Source organism: Cuculus canorus, chromosome 1, assembly GCF_017976375.1.
Source record: "Cuculus canorus isolate bCucCan1 chromosome 1, bCucCan1.pri, whole genome shotgun sequence".
Lineage (NCBI taxonomy): Eukaryota > Metazoa > Chordata > Aves > Cuculiformes > Cuculidae > Cuculus > Cuculus canorus.
The window spans coordinates 202243687-202256143 of NC_071401.1; the positions used below are offsets into that span (position 1 = coordinate 202243687).

The 12457-nt window shown below is 39.0% G+C and overlaps 1 protein-coding gene across 14 annotated transcripts in view; it reads right to left on the reverse strand.

The window, feature by feature from the left end:
• Positions 1-12457, reverse strand: part of CELF2 (CUGBP Elav-like family member 2) — a 549079-nt gene that overhangs the window by 224196 nt on the left and 312426 nt on the right. The gene's annotated exons all lie outside the window — the stretch shown is intronic.

Below are 12457 nucleotides of genomic sequence, written 5' to 3' on the forward strand. Positions count from 1 at the left end.
CTGCTGTGCAGCTCTAACTGCCCTGGGCATGCATGAAGCAAAGGGAGGAGCTGAAACAAGGCTCTGCTTGTAACCTTAAGAACCTTGCTGGATTAAGATTACCTAGTGTGCAGGGTAATTAAATAAAACCAAACCAAAACAAAGCAGAATGTGAATTAAGGCGGGGGCAGAGCAAGTGAAGACAATAGACGCCACCACTGTATGTCTAATTTTGATTTCATTGAGTTAAACCATCCACTTGGAAGCACAAAGTGAGACCTAAAGCAGGTCTTGCTTATAAAGACACACTGTCAATGAAGAAATGAAAATCCTAAAGAAAAGACCATTTCCATACAGGTTTTGATGTATGGCACGTCCCTACTGACAAGGCATTTTGCAGTTGTGAAGAACTCTCCTGTTCAAAGTTTCTTGCAGATCTCTAACCACATCTTGGCATCAACTCCTAGTGAAGGGCTTGACCAAGACTCCTCAAGTATGTCTGCAACCCCACTGACCTGGCTGGAGTGATTTGCCGAATGTTTCAGTGTGATTGCAGCAGAAAACGCAAACACTGTGATTCTCTCCTGCACTAGCATCCAAGCCAGGAAAGCTGAGCAGATCGAGACCCGCTGGCAGCTTGAACAAGATATTGTAAAGGTTCCCCAGCTATCCATAGAAAACGAAAAATTACAAAGGATGAAGATTTGTTGAACTGTTCTAAATGATTGCGAGTCATTGTTTAGAACAGGTTCCTTTCTGTCTTTATCTCTCTTAAATAGAACTGTATCTGAAAATATATTTGTTTATGCAAATTGGACATCCTTCTCCTATTTGAATTAGCACTATAAGTACATTCCGTATCAGTGCAGACATACTCAATGTATTTAATGTCAACACTGCTAGCAATGATGGAGATTGGAAATATTGCTCTGCTTGTTGGCCGTGGAATAAATTTGCCAAACAGAATCAGTGTAGCTCTAGAGTTTAAATTAATGCAAGCAACACTGTTATCAGTAGTCTTTAGCCTGCCACTCTTAGCTTCTAACAGAAACATTTAGGAATAGGAAGCATTACATCTGGCTACAGCTGCATATTACATGGTCCATTGAGACTTAGATGCTGATGGCTGAACTGAATAACAAACAGCTGGGTATAAATGCAAAGATCAGGGAATCATAAGAAAATGCTTGTATAGTATCTTTGAAGCCTCCAACACAATGATACTGTTTTAGCACTATTAGCATCACGGAATAAAATAGCCTGAGGATCAACATTCAGCTCCTCAGTGTGGGGAACCAATGACTTTTAGGCAGGTAGCGGCAGACTCTTTTCTCACAACTGCAATATTTATATTCAAATAGTGTATTTTATTAAAAAGTTGGTTGTGAAACTAACATCAATCCTGCCTGCAGTGCCAGATTAAAGTCAGCCTGCCTCAGGAGTTTTTGGACATACATCATCTCCATCCTTGGGACCATATTGAAAATCTTCTAAAATTAACAAATGTGATATTTTCTGTGTCATTGAAAATTTAAGACACAAGGATCTGAAATGAGACAAGCTTGATTCAATACAGGAACAAGCCAATTTGTGGAAAACTGTTTCACTCCTACATAGATCTAAAGATTGCCAAGAAGAAAAACTGAATACCAGAGTACAGGTGTTGTCACACTGATAGGTCTTCTCAACCATCCTTCAGGTGTTCACAAAAGCACAAGCTGCTGTGTGATCCTTGCAATTTGGCACTTTTCACTGAATGAGGAATTTATTTTTAAGAAAAAGACCAAATAGTTACTATTCTATTAAATCTATTATAAAGATCACATGTTGCCAGGAGTGGCACTACACAAAACTATCTGGCCTACAAAGCAACAGTACAGAAAGCATCAAAAGACCTCTCTCAGGCAACTGAAGAACAAAGCAAAAAAATCTGAGTGTGGCAGAAGACCTAAAAATTGTCACGAATACGCATAAGGAAAGAAAAAAATACCTTGTGGTTTGTTTTATAAAAAGATTGGTTTTTGCAGTAAGTGAACATAAGTAGTCTGGACCTGTAAGACCTAGAAACCCATTTTCCTGCCTAGTTTGAATTCTCCATACCTACCTAACTGTACACCCTACGGCTTGAAGCACACTTTGTTAAGTCTTGTCCATCTATAGCAGAACTAGCAAGGAAGGGGACGCTTAAGGAAGGAGATAATTATACACACTGAATGAATATGCGTATATGGTAAGAAAACTGAAAAGCAGCTCTCCTTGTCATCTACTCAATCATGTCTCCTTGTATTGAAGGTGTTCAAATCTATTGAACGTTCCTACCTCATTTAGATGGTCACTCACATTTCTAAAGTAGTTTAAAACCAGACAGATCTCTCAAAAGATATCCTGAAGGCCTGAGGAGATGTAGTTTTGATTGACCTGAAAAAAAGACTGAATAGGTTAGAGACCACTTTTTGATTCTGATGGAGAAACAAATATTCAGGAGGATGGTGGAGATGATGATTTGTTGAGCAAAGGTAACGCTGGGTAGCGCTGCACGCAAAAAATACATATCCAGCTTGTCAGAGTTAACAGATAAGGAAAAGATTGAGGGAGGGAGAAAAAATTATACCTGAAAAGGAAGCAGCTATAGGAAAAAGGGAGCCTCACGAGCTGACCGAAAGGTGGAAGGCAACACAGCACAGAAGAACACCATGTATAAGAAGCAGGCAGAAGCACAGAATGTTGCACCTCAATGGAAATTCATCATAAAAATAAAACCAAAGTTGTGTTATTTTTACTAGCTGGCATACCAGAGCCCTTTTATCTGTCTGGGTCTTGGTACTATTACGTAAGAAGAAGTTCCCATCATGATGCTAAGACCAAAGTGAGTTTAACTTCTGCAAAGAAAGTTGCTTCAATTTCTCTACTAGAAACACAGCCTCTGCCAATGTTGAAGATAGCTCTGAGAATTCAGGAGCATTAAAGAGGCTAATGTACTTGAGCTTTGTTCTAATTACTTTTCTTAATAAGTTTTGCTGGACCACTAAGAATAGATGCTGTCCTGGGAACTCCAGCACTCAATCACGATGGTGTTCCTGTGCATAACTTGCAGCAATCAGGCAGGAGAACTTGGAGGCAGAATTACCAACTTGGGCAGCAACTGAATAAACTACATGGATGTAATTGTCCTTATTGTTACATTGCTATAATAGGAAGTTGCCCAGAGCCCCTTCCACAGCAAGCTAGATGGTCATAAACAGATATGTAATAAGATTCATGTTATTTCATCCCAATTATCATAAAAACTGCTTTAAAAAATAACTGTGAACCTATCAAGAGCTATGAATATCACCCAAATCATCATATTCTTTAGAATAAGAAAAAACAATGACACTAAGGAAAAGGAGTGGGCACACCCTAATTTCAGTCAAGACTATTTGTGCACTAAATTCACTGTCCTATATGCATGCACTTATTAATTGTTCATGGATGTACAGGCATTAAGGATCATCCCTTATTTATTTATTTATTAGCGTTCATGTGATCATTCAATACCTCTACCCACACTCCTCAATGCAGTAAATCACAGAACAAATAATTGCATGTGCCTTTCTCAATAAATGTTGCTATCTCCTTGGAATCATTGCTATAGGGTCAAATTCCACTTTCAGAGAGGATTCAAATGCCCCACTTAGTGGGGGAAAACAAACCACTCAAAACTAAACGAGCTCATGATAGGAAAAAGAATGCATGGGTATAATGAACAGGTGATCAATTTGCTATGATTCTATTAATTTCTACTCAAAAAGCATATAATAGAAGTTCAGGATTAGCTGTCTCTACGTAACCTAGAAGTTTTTGTCTAAGTTTCCAGCGCTTGTTTTACACAGTTAAACTTCCTATCTCCTTTTCGCTTCTGGTTCTTCAGTTACTGGGATGGAAGATGGTTACATTTTGAGGTGCAGAAGAGGTGCTTTAGTCAGACGCGTGGAGTTTGAACTGCAACACTAAAAGTACTCAGTGTCCAGGAGAACATCTTAAACTCAGTATTTTCTGTACCACTGCCTTCCTCTTGAAAAACACGGCTGTTCCACAGCATGGTATGGTAGGAAGTTTCAACACCCATGTTATGACCTGTCTAATAAATCTTTGATGTTACCACCCATTGTGAGTAGAACTTCAAATCCATGAAAATAGGATTATAAATATGAAGTAACAGTAAACACTCTGACTTTATTTATACTGATCTCTATTACAAATTTCACTTTGATTAGTTTCAATGGCAAACTATTGGAAATGACAGCAACAGTTTGATCATCAAAAGGCCATAACTTTCAGTGAAAAATACTCTAACACAAGGTAATGGTGCTGGTTTCCTGTATCTGAAAGCTACGGTACAGGGCCTTATAGTTTGATTTTTATAAGCCTTATAATGAGGGTGGAGAGGATATACGTTCCATTCTTCAGCTGCATTTTCGTTCCACAAAGACTGCAATTTTCAGTCTCTTGAAAATGTAATTATAGATAATGTTTGCATCAGTGGCAAGAACACAATGAGCACATGGGGCATGAAAACTCCACTCAAATCACATCCTCTTAGGTTACGAAGCTTGTCTTCTGCCAAGAGTGGAAGCATTTCAACAAGCTAATGTTCAGTATGAAAAGGACTGTAGTTTATACTAACCCATACACGCATTCTGCTTTTACTTTTCTCATTATTCTATTCTTTTCATAGGGAACCTACATAAATCAGAACAAATATTAACTACAGTCACTTTGAAAAATCTGCTGTCTATAAAATATTTAAAATACAATAACTAAAAGTGTAGAGGTATATCTGTACATTTTGTTCAAATGACCATACATTTTGCAGTTGCAAAAGTAAATCCAGATCAAACAAAAATGATAGCAAGTGAAAAGGTATCAATGTTGCAAGAGGGGAAGTCACTTTGAGACAGACTAAGCAGGTTCAGGTTAGAAGTGAGACTGAAAACTGCTTCAAAGCTAACATGACCAGGAATTTCAGGAAGAGAAATCAAGCATTTTATTTGGTTTTAGAGTGAAATGAAAGGTATGTACCTGATATTAAAATAAAAAATCCATATCAGAGGAGTTCTGCTTCATATAAGTTAATTGTATCCTAAGTACTTCTATATTCAGAGTAACTACTCATCCACCTCAGTAGAAAACCAGAATTAGCCTAAGGCATAAGTGATCTTGATGCTGCTTCGGTGCTCCTTTCAACTGATCCATGTCTTATAGTAGATTGAACTCCTTGACCAAGAAAACTAATCTGCTTTCTGAAAAAAACAAAGTTTTGCACCCAGAAAGAGGATGTATATTTGCATATCAGAACAAAGAACCCACACAGTATCCCAAAATCTCATACGTGATTGAGCATGAGCCGCAGGCAGATCCAGAGCTTGATGCCACAATGCATTCCTAATCCAGCACAAAGGGGAGAGAACAGCAAAGGACTGTGTCTCATTAAAGTCTACAATTTTCCTGCAAGTTTTTTTTAACACTATTAATTTTACTGCCCTAATAGACCAAGATGACTTTTAAAAAAAAAGGGGGAGAAGAAAGAGGACAAATTAATGTCTTAAATCCCTGAAGGCAATTAAGGATAACCCCAAAATATACTGTTATCAACCATAATTTTCTCTCCATTTCATAGAATGTTGTGATTCTTAGCACTAGGAGTCAGCATTTGCACTAATTGGGAGTCCTAGCATGCAGCTACCAAAATACTTGTCTTCCAGCAATCCCAGGGAGAAGTGCACAGTTGTGTTTCATAAGCAAAGAGGAGAATCAGACTTAAGCTCTTGTCACACTGAATATGTCCAATCAACATAAATTCTTTGTCTTTATTTGTTCACAGTACATTTGGATCACAGATACAGAGTGCTTTGAAATCAAAGGGAATCTGCCCATTGACTCAACAAGCCCTGGATTCAGTCTGTAGTTTATTCATGAACCCCAGTCTTTCTGAAATCTAAATCTCTGAGCTGATTTTAAATCACTCCAGTTGAGTTTTACCACCAGTTTCACTGTATATAAAGTCAAGTGCTTAAAGAACGGACCATAATCTACTGCAGTCTGTGTATGCCTTCCTGCTGCATAATCTGACTTGCAGCTGCCTGCTCTTACTGTATAATGATAAAAGTTTCACCTAACAACCTCAACACTGAACCAACTACTCACACAAAAAGTCAGTCAACGTTATAATTTGGAAGAATTGCTTAAAATTTGATTAAATTTAAGTCCTACTGTGTTTAACCAGGTCTTCTTTCGACGCTCAATATTCCTGGCTGAAACTCCCAGCTTATCATGTGGAATTAACAAATGCCCTTGAGAAAGGCATATTACGTAGATCCACAGTGATTTGCATTGGGTAAGTAGGGCAGCTTGTAATTGTGGGGAAAAAAAAATAATCATGATAGTATTGCATTTGGTTCACTACCGTTGTATGACACTGTTCAAAAAAACAAGAGCTGAGAGAACCTAACATAACATCCACCCGAAAAAAAGCAAGAAAACCTACTATATTTTGCCAAGCAATATTTTTATTAGACAACAGATCCCCAGAAGACCAAGAAAATCATAAGCAGGGCTGATAATTCCAATATGTTGGGTCAACGAGCACAGACCAAAAAAGACAGTTGCACTTCCAGGGAGTTTCAAGACATGAGCTACCAGCTGGATAACTAAGAAGACAAAATCATTATAGGTGGTTCTCCAATTTCAGTAGCTTTCTCTTACCTACCTCATCAAAGAAGAAGAAAAATATAAAACATATTTTGCAGTTATTTATAGGAACTTCTTCCACCAGAGCAGCAGGGGAGTAATCACAGAGGTGTTTGAATATTGAATGGATGGTGATAAGGAGGTGAACTCAGTGGGCAAAGCAACCTTTCAGCGGTGGCTGAGTGGAGATAGCAGAGCAGGTTAGTTCCTACCTTACGGATCAGAAAGGGGGCAAGGTTCTCGCAGGCATGGAACGTGGAGCAGAGCATGCTGAAGACTCACATAATTTTAAACAGATATGAGCAGGGCAAATTGCATGTGTCAAGGACAGAGAAAAATATGACATGAAGTGGTAAGAGACTGGAAAGAGTTTTAGCTATGTTGATGGATTTTTAAAGTGCTTGATGCTAAGCTTCTTCACTGATTAAAAAAAAAAAAAGGTTTTTTTTTATGGGGGTTTTCATTATTTACAGCATATTATAGGAATGAATAAAGGGCTTTGTTTGCTGGTTATTGGCAATGTGATTATTTGCTGTTAAATATTTACAGATTTTTTTTTTTGCCCAAAGAGTTTTGGGAAAGGAGAGGGAAGTAGATTTGTCTCCTTCTAAGTTTCCATGAAGCCTTCCAGGTTCATGTTCATAAATTATCAGCAGCAATTTTGCATTTTCTGGGATTTGAGGCTTTGCTGCACTTAAAAATAAAATCTTTGTTTCTGGTAACACAAATTATGCTCCACTTTTTAAATATAACAATAATTTTAAATTATTATTTTCTCCACTAAGTAATCCTCAATTTTCATCTTTCATGAAAGTCTGCCTAAATACACACCTTCCTCACTGCATTTTCTTCTGCACAGCTTCCCTACACAATGTTCTTATTACCCAGGGACCTGGCATCTCAGCTCCAGATTCACTCCATACCTGTGGCTTCAAATCAAACAGGAAAACTCAGAGAATTGACTGAAGATGGCAGATGTCCTCTCCATTTCCTTTCCCACTTGAGTAGAAATGGAGAGCTTAGGGAAGGTCAGAGACCTTCAAATCCTCCGAAGGCCAGCAAAGTAAAGAAGTCTAAGTGTCCCCTGATGTGGGGGTGAGGACAGAGGGAGCAAAGAGGCACATAAACAGCCAAAAAGTCTCTAGCACCTGCAGAGCTTCCAGGTAGCAATAGGGGCATCTTAGCAAGCTGAAAATTGTTCCTTTCTGAATCCTGGCCGTGCGTCTCTAGTTCTGTGTAGCCTGCTGTTCCTCAACAAAGACACACAGGCAACAGTGCTGCTGCTTGCAGGACCTTTTCCCAAATCCGATAAACTGTACGCATGGGGGAAAGAAGAAACGACCTAAAGGAGCCTGGAATAATTCTTCAAAAACACAGGCATCAGTCAGTGCTGTTGATGACTGCCTGGGACAAACTAAGCCTTGTAAGCAATATTTCTGGCTGGAAAACAGATGTCACCCCCTCTATGAACTACTGCACGTTTGTTCCAAGGAAATATAGGTTTGCACAGGACATTGAAGAGTTGCTTCCCTCTTACTTTACAGTGACAGGTAGGAACCCTATGTCAACATCTATAGGGCCGTGTTGGAATAGCTAGTGCAGAAAAAAACCTCAAAAACACACAGAAACTGCTCCTGAGTCACTATGTTCTACAATACATAATAGAGCATAAAAAGCTTCATTCCATTCCACTGAAACACCTCAGAAAGAGCAGACGTGAGCACGGTAAGAAGAAGATATTAAAACTCTGAGGTTTTCCCACTCTGCACAGCCTTGTCTTGAAGATAAATAAACACGGTCTAGCAAGTGAGATACTAGGCTGCACTTAAGCAATAATGAAATCAGACAAACAGTGTTTTAAAAAAAATCTCTAAAATAGTGTTGGACTTTCTTTGTCTTCATCCGAGCACTGCTACGAAGCTGCTGCATTTACTCTTTCTCCACAAGACAGCAAACCAACACAACAGGAAAAGTTGTAGTGTCTTCTGCAGCCAAATGACAGAGATGTATGTTGGGGGAAGGTGAGAGCCCTCAGAGGCTGTGATGAATTCTCCTCTCTGGCCAAGGGGAAAAGGTTTCTCAAGAAGAAAAGAACTCCCCCTGCCCCAAACGGAGACATATGAACACCCCTCAGATGAATACAGGCCAAATTAAAATCGACTTATCTTCCACTCTATCATCGAGACAGCAACTTGCTCTGCTCGCAAGGTAGGGCAATATCTGAGAAGTTAGTTGCCTCATCTTTCCATGTTGATGTTCACTCTGAAGCAAGCAACAGGAAAAAATTCTGCAAAACCATTTATATGACTGCAATTCATGGTTCAGAGCTGGACAGCTTGGCACGGGATGCAAAGCCCAGTATTATGCATTTCTCATTCAAGCCAAGCTCCTCTAAACCCACTGGAAGTTTGGCTTGAACACAGAGTGCAGGCTATAGTCAGTAATAAAATACCAGATAATAGTGCTTTACACGTCCAGAGACGTTCTCTTTTTCTAAGAATTGCTTCAGTTGTCATTTATTTTTCTGCATTCTTCAAAATTAGATCTTAATTTTATGTCTTCCTCTTCCCTCGGTCCCCTTCCACTCAATACTAATCTCCAGAAGGAGCTTGCAACTCAACCTGCTGGAGAAAGCCAGTACTCACCTTGCAATCCTTAAAGTCTCTATGCTTCAAGAAAGATGTTGCATTACATGGGTCAGATTAGGACAAGGAGAACGATGCTTGCGTTTTTTCTTTCCCTGGGGAGATCATCTCAACCTGTGGCTATCCCTTAACTAGATATTCGTGAGTTTACGGTAAAATTTCTGAAGCTGCTCTCAATCAGGATATTCTCAAGAATCAATTTTAACACTAACAAGAGAACTATAGATTTTTGCAATAAAATTCATATTTAGTAATGTTCTGAATTCTTTTTCCTCTCTGTTTTTTTTTTTTTTTTTGACAGCAGGGGATAAAAGTAGTTTGGATAAGGGAGTTAAAATATTAGAAAGGTCTCTAAGCAATAAGATCTCGGAACAAGGAATTTAAACTGAATTTTAAAAATTTGAAAGTTCATTTACTGACTAATGAAATGATCAACTTTTCTACATATTTATACAGAAACACTGCAGTTAAAATGATAGATTATTTTTTCCCTTCAAAGACATGACAAGGTTATCAAATTTACCCTATTACACAGTGAAATCAAGCAAAACTTCAGGCTTCTAACTTGCAATTTCTACAGTGTCTTGTATGAAAACCAAGTACAGAACAGGGCTTTCTTTAAGTGACAGCCACTGGGCACGGAGTATGTTTGACAACATTTCAGACTCCTAATACTTGTTCTAAGATCTATCTGTGGTAAAATATTTTAAAAAAATGAAAGTGTTTATTGATAAAGGGCATAGCCAGATGTCTCTTTCTAGTACTGAGCTGCAGGTGAAGGCTGAGAGGTCCAAGCAATTGAATGAGCCAGAAAAAAAAAACAAAGAAAGAAGGGAATAGATTACTTGAATTTGTAGATTTTAAAATACAGTTATCTTTTGACAGAAGTTAATAACTTTCAATTACCTGGGTCTGTTTCAGGCAAATGAAGTGCACTTCCCTCACACCAGGCCAAGTAGCATCAGTGCCACCGAAACAAGTGCCACTGAGGTCTGGAGTCAATGACACAACAAGTGGTGCATCAAGTAGGTTATGGATTGTTTTGGGTTTTTTACATCTCTGAGCAAGTTGGTGATGTGAAGCCATTGAGAAGCAAGAAATGAGAAGAGTGTATGTATCAAACAAGAAGATAGTTGTTACGCCTGTGGATTAAGAGGATGAAGGATCTTCATTATTTTTCAGGGTTATGAAACAAAAGGTAGCTCGTCAGCTGTGACTTTCAATCAGACTGGAGCTGCTTCAAAGGATGTATGACATAGGAACAGAGCATGAGGAAAAGCACAATTCAGTTTAGGACACAAAGAGTTATAACTGGTTCAAAAGGAACTACCTGTCCTCCAGTCTAGGAGATATCCACCTAAAAAGAGTGTGGGCAGCTGGCTGTCTCCTACCTCTTTCCCATACATCAACTCCACTGTCATCTAGGGCCAGGGCATCTGAATGGCAAGAAACCGAAAACGTTGTAAACTAGCATTGCAACGAATTACCATTGCTACTGGGAGACAGTCAGTGTTAGGCCTTTCTGTCAGGACTATATTTGCTTTATGATGTTAACCTGCATGGAAACAGGAAAATAATAAGAAGAAGAATCGGTCGATCACTAATGCCATTTTAATGAAAGATCAATGGCAACATCTCTGAAATAACAGTGGTCATAAACTTTAAAACCCCAGTGTAAGATCTACAGAACTATTTAAGAAGTTAACAGGGATGTGAAGAATCATAAACCAAAATACTAAGGTTGCTGTGGTATTCCTGGCAAGCCTGAAGTAGCTCAGCTTGCATTGGTTGACGGGGAAAGACAGGACATGTATTCCCTGCGTACTGCTTCATAGCGGATTAGTGCATCTGCAGTGGTAGTGGGGTGAGCTGGGGACAGCTGGACGTGATTGCCTCCTTCCAGAGTAACCTGGAAAAAGCTGGACACGATCACATCCCTTCCAGCATAACCAAAGGCAGCAGGGTTACTGCATTTACGGGTGCGGTGTACACCTCTCTGTGCTCCTAAGCCGTAACTCCTTCCCTCAGGTGTGACAATATGCTGCCCCTGAGAGTGAGCAATGGGTTTGGTCACAAAACACTCAGGAGGCAAATGTGGAGTCTTTCCCACTGCTCTTGCGCCAGTATTTCTTTTGGAGCACTACCTTTGAACTTGGCATTAAGTATTGCCACTATTTGATAGGCAAGCGAGAAGCTGTATCACGGCAGAGACCAGACTCAAGATACTCAGTCTTCCTTAGCTGAGCTATAAGAGGCAACATCGCTGTTCTCTTCAATATAAATTGAAGTTTATATCTGTGTAATTCCACAAGAAAAAAAATCACCAGTCAGTCGCTATTTGTACAGTAGGCAACTCCTTTGTGAACTGGCTCATTTAGGCATTCATTTAAATACAGTAATTAAGATTTAACACAAAACAGAAGCTGCTTTCAGATGTCATTTTGAAGGCCAGATGATCTCTTCTTTATTAATATTATAATTTTAAACTATTGTCAGCTGATTTCTCAAAGATCAAGCTGTGAGCAAAGAGAATACACTGCTGAAGTGTGTCCTATTTATGTAACACAGTCTCAATGAAAATGAGAGATTGATTATAAATCTGCGATACAGAGGATGGATAAATAGCACAGTAAATCTCAAAGTGCTTTATCTGGACGATAGGAGAGAATTTACAGCTTCAGCAGCTGCCATTCACCTTTTCCATTTAACACCATATGGAAGAACACAACAGGATTTAAGGCAACATATTTCTGAAAACCTTTACAAGAAAGCCAGCAGCTTACTGCAAATGAAGAATGAAATCCTGGAGGGAACACAAGTGCTTCTCTTCCTTTCCATAGGCATGCAGAACGTGGGGGAAAGCAATTAAAGTATGATGATTCTAAAGGGGAATAATTATTTCACAATTACTTGAGAACATTACATTTATCGCTCTAATTAGTTTTTATTTTCCAAATAGGCATTCTCCTTCCCGCATTTTTCCTGCACCTATGAAGGTTTTTCCTGTTTTCCCACTTATTCGCTAGAGAAAGCTCAGCCTCGCTCTCTGTGTGTATTCTCTATTTTGTGACTTTAGCCTCTGGTTAACCTTGCCCTGACACCAG